The following is a 10,952-nucleotide window of genomic DNA, read 5'->3' on the forward strand; positions in this document are numbered from 1 at the left end:
GCAGCCCTGGCCCTCTGGAACCAATTCCCCCCAGAGATCAGAATTGCCCCCACCCTCCTCACCTTTCGTAAGCTCCTTAAAACCCACCTCTGTCGTCAGGCATGGGGGAATTGAGATATACCTTCCCCCTAGGCCTATACAATTTATGCATGGTATGTTTGTGTGTATGTTTGGTTTTTAAAATAGGGTTTTTAGTAATTTAAATATTAGATTTGTTATATGCTGTTTTTATTATTGTTGTTAGCCACCCCGAGTCTACGGAGAGGGGTGGCATACAAATCTAATAAATAAATAAATAAATAAATAAATAAATGAATGAATGAATGAATGAATGAATGAAATACACATGTTGTTATGACAACAACTTTATACTAAATTATTGAATGAACCTTCATATAAATGTGTTAATTATCTATGTCAATCTGTCCTCTAGCTGGTTGTTTTGGCCTTCTATTGTTTTTCATCTTTTTGCTGTTTCTCATGGCAGTAGTATTTCTTTCAGAAAGCTCCATGTCTTCTCTCCTTCACCCCTTACTTTGGGTTGGGATATTGTATGTTACTGACCCCTTCCCAAACTAGCTTCCTATCCTCCATCCTGTCCTCCTCCCATTGTCTCATTCTTAGGCTTGGAGCTTCTTAAGCTTTAACCAAACTTCAGGACTTTGTGCAAGAAAATCATATCTCTACTCAAAATCTGTACCTTCATCTTAGAGCATCCTGTTTCCTTTTTCTTATCTAGCTACTTCATTTTCACTTTAATCTTTCTACCCTTGCACCCAACTTCCCTACAAACCTGGGTTGCACATGTATTGTCCTTTATTCTTGAACAGACATCCAAGAGAAACGATACACAAATTATTAAAGAATTGTTGGTTGCAATTGCTGGGATAAAGAAATCTCATAATTATGTGTCTCACTGGGTCTTTGAAATTCAAGTGGGCTATACAACTCTCTTGGCATTTGTCAAAGGAAAACATAACCCTTCTCATTTTATCTCCCCAGCTAAAATGTTGTAACGTTATGGCCTGTTTTTACTCTGCATGCTCCTTTAAGCTGTAAAAATGATTACACATTCTTATATACCAAATCTTCAACCATTTCCAAATGATAGAGGGGTTGTTTCATAGAGATTTAAAAAGTAGCTACGTCATTATAGAAAGACATCAAGTTATAACCAAGATATAGATCATATTGAGTTATAAACTATAGTTTATACTTTAAGCACTAAGAAAATGAAGAATAGATATGACCTGATACCCCAGAAATGGCAGAGCAAGAAAGAAGTCAGAATGGGATTGGAAAAGATCTTATATTTTGGTAAAAAGAGAGGCAAGGAAAAAATATATGTGTTTAAAATGATACTTGAGGGCCATGATCTACAGTTGGGGTGGCATGCCTATTTATGGAAAGACGATAAACAAAAACAAACTGTCTCTAACAAACACATGATAAGAAAATCTCTCCTTAAAACCTGGTATGAGATTAAAAGAAAATTTTACAACAAAATTCCTAGATGGCTATCTACCATGGAAGCCATAGTATATCCGAATTTAATAGACCCTACCAAGACCATAAAATATAAAGATATTTTACATCCAAATGGAGAAATTAAAACTAAACAAGAATTGGAAATACAAAATTATAGGATGGACGAGTGGACATACATGCAAATAAAATCAAGATATAATAAGGATAAACAAATACCAGGTATAGCATATTCCACCCAAACTCTAGACAAGATCTTAACAGGAAACGCTGAAAAACAGATAACCAAACTATACCAGATTTTACTAGAACACGAGAAAGAAAAAGAGATGATTAAAAATCCAATGGTAGCCTGGGAGAAAAACCTACAAAGAAAAATCCATATAGCAGAATGGGAGAAAACATGGAATACAATAACCAAAATCACCCTATCATCAGCCTATAAAGAAAACTATTACAAACTATTTTACAGGTGGTATCTACCACCGGCAAGACTTGCCAAAATTTACCCAGCACTACAAAATGTATGTTGGAAATGCAATAAAGAAAAAGGAACTTTCTTCCATATGTGGTGGTCCTGCCCTAAAATCCAAAAAATTTGGGAAACAATTTACAAATGGTTAAAGGAAATCACGAAGGAGGAAATAGAGTACTCACCGGAGGGGATGCTACTCGGAATTTGGAAAAAATCTTACTCGAAACAAACCCTTTTTTTAGTGACTCACATAAATACAGCTACAAGAATTGCAATTGCGCAAACATGGAAGAACAAACAGACCCCCAATATAAATTTAATAATAGAAAAAATATATACATGTGCAGAAATGGATAAATTGACAAACCTACTTAAGGGAAACAGAATCAACGAAACTAAAAGCATGTGGAACAATTGGCATGAGTGGATTCAAAGGAAAAGATTTGTATAACCTTATACAAAATAGCAGTACAAACCTTAAAAAAAAAATGAAAATACCATTTGAATGTTTTTACCCTGTTTTGCATTGCATAGTATTAAGTTAATATTATCCATATAACAACTGTAACCGGTAAAAAAGTTGGATAAGACCTGTAAACTGTATAAACAAATTGTGATATATGTATCTATAAAACAATAAAAAGATTTGCAAAAAAATAAATAAATAAATAAAATGATAAAAAGTGAGAGCCCTGAGTATTGGCAAAGATGCTGTTTTGAGGAGGGATGATAAATTATTGAGTATGCATTAACTATGAAATGATGTAGTGTTGTTTTTAAGATATATTCCAAGTTTTTAAATTTTATTGAACTTTAAAACTCAATATGCTCCAAGCCTTGGTTAAAACCAAAGATCTTGAAATATTGTGGATTACTGATTTTGAAGACAATGCAGGAATGGATATTTCTGGTGAGAGACAGAGTAATATTAAAAGTATGAATGGCTGTTGTGCTTAAAATACAGTGATACCTTGTCTTACAAACCCCTCGTCATACAAACTTTTCAAGATACAAACCCGGGGTTTAAGATTTTTTTGCCTCTTCTTCCAAACTATTTTCACCTTACAAACCCAAGCCGCCGCCACTGGGATGCCCCGCCTCTGGACTTCTGTTTCCAGCAAAGCACCCGTTTTTGCACTGCTGGGATTCCCCTGAGGCTCCCCTCCATGGGAAACACCCCTGAGGCTCCCCTCCATGGGAAACACCACCTCCAGACCTCTGTGTTTTTGCGATGCTGCAGGGGAATTCCAGCAGCGCAAAAATGGGTGCTTTGCTGGCAACGGAAGTCCAGAGGTGGGGTTTCCCAGCGAGGGGAGCCTCAGCAAAATCGTAGCATCACAAAAACACGGATGTCCGGAGGTGGGGTTTCGAGGACTTCTGTGTTTTTGCGATGCTGCAATTTCGCTGAGGCTCCCATCGCTGGAAACCCCACCTCCAGACTTCTGTTGCCAGCGAAGCACCCATTTTTATGTTGCTGGGATTCCCCTGCTGGGATTCTCCTGCTGCATCACAAAAACACGGAAGTCCGGAGGTGGGGTTTCCCATGGAGGGGAGCCTCAGGGAAATCCCAGCAGCGCAGAAATGGGCGCTTTAGCTGGCAAAAGGGGTAAGTTTTGGGCTTGCACACATTAATCGCTTTTTCATTTATTCCTATGGGAAACATTGTTTCATCTTACAAACTTTTCACCTTACAAACCTCATCCCGGAACCAATTAAGTTCGTAAGACGAGGTATCACTGTATTACTTAAAAACTACTACATCTTCACTCTCTCTCTGATTAGATTTAAAGTAATGAACAAAAATGTTTATTTCTATTGATTCATGGTGAATTATATATATATGTTTGAAAGAAAAAGCAGGGAAATATTACTAGCATTAAATATATGTATGAGACAGTGAATGAAGGCAGCAAATAGCTATTATATAGCTTTTTCTAAATTGTATTAGTTATGATTGCACATCATTGGTGATAAAACCTCATTTTAACACAATTTCTACTGATTATTTGGAAGTCTGAATACACAGGCATCATGATATGAATATCCAATACCAGGAAATAAAGCACGCACAAATGTATTCCTTTTGTGCTGTTAGCAATCAAAGCTTATGTGGAAGTTATTTTCATACTGATAATTGATAATTAGTTCCAAAAATTATCATGTTGATTATGTTTTTATATATTTGGTCAATGGCTTAAACAGCTTTGGTTATAATTGTGCAGAAATGATTGCAGCCCAGACAAAACAATAAGGATGAGGGCAATGGACAGCTCAGAGAAAATAAATATATTTTATAACCCTAATTCAGACATTAGTCATTGAAGCTGGTAGAATTTTCTTCTAAGTAAAGGTGTTTAGAACTAAGCTTTGAATTTTTTTTGACTAAATGGAGATACACAAAGGTGTATGGATTTTTCCTAACCAACAGCCAGACTTGCCTAAACAGGTCAACTTATGTTGTTATTTGTGTTGAATGTATCAGTCAATTTATTAATTGTGAGACAGCCTGATTCAAGTTTCTACTGGTAGCACTCCTTCATGATTAACATGTGATCTGAGAACTAACAAAATGAAGGCAATTGTTGAAGTATAAATATAAAAAAGAGGGCTGGGCTAAAACATGGAATGTTTTTGCAGTTAATAAACCACAATCATCTAGAGCCAGAGTCCCGGAAGCAGTTTGCGACTGTGTACAGTCATGTTCTGATAACTCCTGTGAGGTAGCTAGAACCAATCGTATTGGTTTTAGAAACATATAAACATAGAAGATTGACGGCAGAAAAAGACCTCATGGTCCATCTAGTCTGCCCTTATACTATTTCCTGGATTTTATCTTAGGATGGATATATGTTTATCCCAGGCATGTTTAAATTCAGTTACTGTGGACTTAGCAACCACTTCTGCTGGAAGTTTGTTCAAAGCATCTACTCCTCTTTCAGTAAAATAATATTTTTTTCATGTTGCTTCTGATCTTTCCCCCAACTAACCTCAGATTGTGCCCCCTTGTTCTTGTGTTCACTTTCCTATTTTTGCCATTCCATTGGATTATTTCAGAAACATGGAGAGCGGGGATCTGCTGCTTGGGTAACAGTCTATCCTCCATACTAACCTACCAGGCCTCTTGCTCTGGAGAGGTTAATCCAGCTTTGCACATGGCATTTTAGAAACTCTTTCCAGAACATAATATCATAGTCTTTCGAGACTGAAGGATGTCAATGATGATGAAACCACAATCATTTGCTTCAAGCTTTTTTTGCGGGGTGGAGGAGAAGGGGTGACAAAGAGGGAAGCATTCATTCTGATAGCAGGACATCTCTCTTAGGATTATTGGGGATTCTTGTGAGATGAATCTTGATTGGCTGTGGACCCTCAAAATGATACTGGCATTCAAATGAAGAAAGCAATGACCAACTACTTCTGGAAAGTTTGCCTAAAGAACTGCATGGAGCTGTTCTTTGGTTACTAGGAGCCAAGATTGGTTACCATGTAGAATTTTCAACAAGAAATACTATTGAGAAATGAACAACTTATATTTAGAAGGACGTGCTACTAATTCAGTCTTCCAGGGGAATTCTAAACATATCATTCTAATAAGGCAGAATTGAATCATCCTACTTTGCAAATATACCCACATAACCAGGTAATGCCATATTCTTTTTCCTGAGAGGACAGAAATAAGAAAGGTAGAAACAGAAGAACAATAGTACACCTGCAAAATACCCCAGCTAAATTTATCAGCCGACTCCTTTCACAAGCTTTAAAAAACAGACAATCCATTCGGAAAACAATACTGAGGGTTGGTAGTTTCTGCCAGCCAAAACTGTAGTCTTAAATACTGTTAAACATGTCAAATCTTGCAAAATTTGCCAGGATCCTCAAGCAGAATTTTGATGAAGGCTCATAAAACTGCATGTTTATATTATATAGCATTTGTGATTAGCACCATGCCAAACTTTTCTTGGAATTTCTTTGGTTTTTTTCTTCTGTTGCAAAAGATGCTTCTGGTTCCCACCATATTCACAGGTTGCTTGAGAAATCCTTCGAAAATTCTTTTGTTGGTGTTGAGCTTAATTTATTATTAAGGGTAGTGGGGGATACTTTTCTGCTGCATGTTCTCCCACTTCTATGAAGTCTACCTGATTGCTCAGTCTCCCCAGCTTGATCCATCCATATCCATGTCAAAAGCACTTACAAAACTAAGCAAAGGATGCTTCTGGATTGAAAGGATTTGCTGATGACAATATTGTTACCCAGAAAATGCCCAATTGCTAGAAGTAATGCAGTCTTTGTGGAGGCTTATTTCATGTCCCCTGCCTTCCAGTTGGATAACATCCTTTGAAATAATTTTTATTGGAATGATTTCCTTAAAAAGTAAGTGAAGTCAGAGAGATTTTAGTCTGTTGGAGAGGTGATTGCACAATGAGAGACTGACTATTTACACACACATACCTTGTCTGCCTTGTATATGCAAGAATATCACATTCCTTCAATTGGAATTTTACTAAGATTCTTTTTTTTAAAGTTGCTTTTCATCAGATTGAATTAGAATTACTGACAACAGTAATTGCCTATTTGCCAATGACTGTAAAGTGTGCAATAGGGTTGATATTCCTGGAGTCTGTAATATGGTAAATGATTTAGCTTTACTAGACAAATGGTCAAAGCAATGGAAACTGCAGTTTAATGTTTCCAAATGTAAAATAATGCACTTGGGGAAAAGGAATCCTCAATCTGAATATTGTATTGGCAGTTCTGTGTTAGCAAAAACTTCAGAAGAAAAGGATTTAGGGTAGTGATTTCAGAGAGTCTCAAAATGGGTGAACAGTGCAGTCAGGCGGTAGGGAAAGCAAGTAGGATGCTTGGCTGCATAGCTAGAGGTATAACAAGCAGGAAAAAGGAAATTATGATCCTGCTATATAGAGTGCTGGTGAGACCACATTTGGAATACTGTGTTCAGTTCTGGAGACCTCACCTACAAAAAGATATTGACAAAATTGAACGGGTCCAAAGACAGGCTACAAGAATGGTGGAAGGTCTTAAGCATAAAACGTATCAGGAAAGACTTAATGAACTCAATCTGTATAGTCTGGAGGACAGAAGGAAAAGGGGGGACATGATTGAAACATTTAAATATATTAAAGGGTGTAAATAAGGTCCAGGAGGGAAGTGTTTTTAATGGGAAAGTGAACACAAGAACAAGGGGACACAATCTGAAGTTAGTCAGGGGAAAGATCAAAAGCAACATGAGAAAATATTATTTTACTGAAAGAGTAGTAGATCCTTGGAACAAACTTCCAGCAGATTTGGTAGATAAATCCACAGTAACTGAATTTAAACATGCCTGGGATAAACATATATCCATCCTAAGATAAAATACAGAAAATAGTATAAGGGCAGACTAGATGGACCCTGAGGTCTTTTTCTGCCGTCAGACTTCTATGTTTCTATGTTTCTAACACAGATACTCTCCAAAAAGACCTGGACTATGTCTCTCATTGGTCAACACCTGGCAACTCCAAATCTCAACCAACAAATGCTCTGTCCTCCACATAGGCAAAAAGAATCAGAATTTGAAATATAAACTGAATATTCAAAATCTCACAGAAACCCCCACTCAGTAAAAGACCTCGGAATAGTAATATCAAATGACCTAAGTGCCAAAGCCCACTACAACTATATCGCCAAAAAGGCCTCAAGAGTTGTTAACCTAATCCTACGTAGCTTCTGCTCTGGTAATCTCACACTTTTTACCAGAGCATACATAATTTTCACCAAACCCATCCTTGAATACAGCTCATCGGCTTGGAACCCATGTTGCATCTTAGACATCAACACCCTTGAAAATGTTCAAAGATACTTCACCAGAAAAGCCCTTGAAACAGAATACCCTACAAAACTAGACTTACAATCCTGAATCTTGAAAGCTTAGAACTACAACGCCCCAAACATGATCTAAGTATTGCCCACAAGATCATACGTTGCAAGGTCCTCCCGGTCAACAACTACTTCAGCTTCAACCACAACAACACAAGAGCACACAGCAGATTCAAACTAAATATTAACCACTCCAAACTTGACTGTAAAAAATACGACTTCAATAATCTAGTTATCACAGCGTGGAACTTATTACCTGACTCCGTAGTGTTATCCCCTAACCCCCAGCATTTTACCCTGAGACTATCCATGGTTGACCTCTCCAGATTTCTAAGAGGTCAGTAAGGGGCGTGCATAAGTGCACCACTGTGCCTTCCATCCCCTGTCCTATTTGTCTATCCTATACTTCTTTATATATCTTTTATTCCTTTCCTATATCTTTTCTTCTATTCTGTCATTGATATTATATCCCTATATTTTTCCACATATCCTTCATTGATACATTCTACCAAGAATATATCCTCTGAAATCATGTTTTGGACTAGATAGATAGATAGATAGATAGATAGATAGATAGATAGATAGATAGATAGATAGATAGATAGATAGATAGAAGATAGATAGATAGAAGATAGATAGAGAGAGAGAGAGAGAGAGAGAGAGAGAAGATAGATAGATAGATAGATAGATAGATAGATAGATAGATAGATAGATAGATAGATAGATAGATAGATAGATAGATAGATAGCAAAACAAATTTGGGCACCCTTATTAAGCTTCCATAGCTAAGAGTGAACCATAACTAAGACTTGAAACTGGGACTTTCTGACCCTATTTTATAAACTTAACCATTGCATGATGCTTAGCTTGGACAGTAATATGTGGGCAAAAAGAAAAGGGAAAGGGAAAGCATCAATTAAAAAAGAACATTTCTATTAAAGATGCATGTTTTGTGTCTGATTGTGAATTTAATCATAAACATTGTGTTGAAATTGAAGTACAACATACTATTCATACTAGTAGAGAAGGCTCTAAGCAGATAAGAGGAATGTTTGTTCAATCCACTACTTGAGCTAAGTGTTGATAGATAACTTCAAGTCTACTTTTGATATGTACAGTATAAATCAGCTTTATACAGGACAGCCTTCAAGGAGATAATTGCCCTCTATTTATTAAGCACAAACTGTTGAAGCAGGATATAATAGCAGGGTGTATTCCAGAGTGTAGCAGGAAAGAATTGGGGCTCAAGTAATTCCTGCATTTGTTACATGGCCATGAGAGAAGGGAACACATTCCCTTCCATCCTGCTTCCTTGAAAGAACAGGTCCTTTTGAATGGAATTCTTGGGGGGCCACCTATAAAGTCTTGTTTTGTTTTATTTTATTTTATTTTATTTTATTTTATTTTATTTTATTTTATTTTATTTTATTTATTTTATTTTATTTTATTTTATTTTATTTTATTTTATTTTATTTTATTTTATTTTATTTTATTTTATTTTATTTTATTTTATTTTATTCTATTCTATTCTATTCTATTCTATTCTATTCTATTCTATTCTATTCTATTCTATTCTATTCTATTCTATTCTATTCTATTTTATTTTATTTTATTTTATTTTATTTTATTTTATTTTCATCCTGCTTCCTTGAAAGAACAGGTCCTTTTGAATGGAATTCTTGGGGGGCCACCTATAAAGTCTTATTTTTATTTTATTTTATTATTTTATTATTATTTTTAATTTATTTATTTATTTATTTATTTTGTCAAGAATGTATGAAAAAAACAAGGATAACTATAAACATAACACATAAACATATAAGTACAAGTATGGTTTTGAGTACATGTTATTTTATGAAATAAATGGGAACTTAAGACAGGGATGGTAGGCACGCTTGTTCACCTATGCATGCCCCTTACAGATCTCTTAGGAATGGGGTGAGGTCAATGGTAGACAGCTTAGGTTTTGGCGGCTTGGAGAAGAAACTACAGTCAGGTAATGTATGCCAGGCATTGACCACTCTGTTGCTGAAGTTGAATTTTTTTGTAATCAAGTTTGCAGAGGTTTATATTAAGTTTTTATCTATTGCGAATTTGTGTATTGTGGTGGTTGAAGCTGAAGTAGTCATTGAAAAGAAGGACATTGTAGCATATAATTTTGTGTCCTACATTTAGGTCAGTGTAGTCTGGTGGCATAAGGTATTCTGTTGTGAACAGAGGAGTGCAGTAGTCATCTTGTGAAATATCTCTGGACATATCCATTCCATTCCACTCCAGCCACTTGTCTGGAAGGGTATAGGGCAGTGACGGAGAACCTTTTTTCCCTTGGGTGCCAAAATGTGTGTGCACACACTATCACACCTGCATGAGTGCCCACACCCATAATTCAATGCCTGGGGAGGCAAAAATTGTTTCTCCTGCCCCCCCCCCGAGGTCCTCTGTAGGCCAGAAACAGTCCATTTCCCAACTTCTGCTGGGCCTGGTAGGCCTATTTTTCACCCTCCCCAGGCTCCAGAGGCTTCCCTGGAGCCTGGGCAGGGTGAAAACTCCCTCTCTCATTCCCCAGAGGCCCTCCGGAACCCGAAAATGCCCTCCCAGAGTCTCCATGTGAGCTGAAAATCAGCTAGCTGGGATGCACATGCATGCTGTAGCTGAGGTAGGGCAACAGCTCGCGTGCCGGCAGATATGGCTCTGTGTGCCACCTGTGCCATCCGTGCCATAGGTTAACAATCACTGGTATAGGATCTCCTGCTTAAGCAGTAAGTTGGACTAGAAGACCTCCAAGGTCCCTTTCAACTCTGTTATTCTGTTAAATAATGGAACTAAACACACTAGTAAGTTCAAACCCTCCTCCTCTTTCTCTTCTTTACAGTACTCCAGAACTGATTGTCTGCCAAATCCTTTTGAATATAAGCACACATCACAAGCCATCATAACCTCACAATGATTTGTACATTGTGACATCCTCTTGAAAATTATGTACTTATGTGCTTGCGTTACGAGGTCTGATGCAGGAATGTAAGCATTGATGGGTTCCTATGGGTACAGTCAGATATGCGGAACCGGTAGCAACATTTTGATTTTTTTTTTCCCTTTTGGGCTCTGGGTATTTACTATT

Source organism: Erythrolamprus reginae, chromosome 1 (genome assembly GCF_031021105.1).
Source record: "Erythrolamprus reginae isolate rEryReg1 chromosome 1, rEryReg1.hap1, whole genome shotgun sequence".
Taxonomy (NCBI): domain Eukaryota; kingdom Metazoa; phylum Chordata; class Lepidosauria; order Squamata; family Dipsadidae; genus Erythrolamprus; species Erythrolamprus reginae.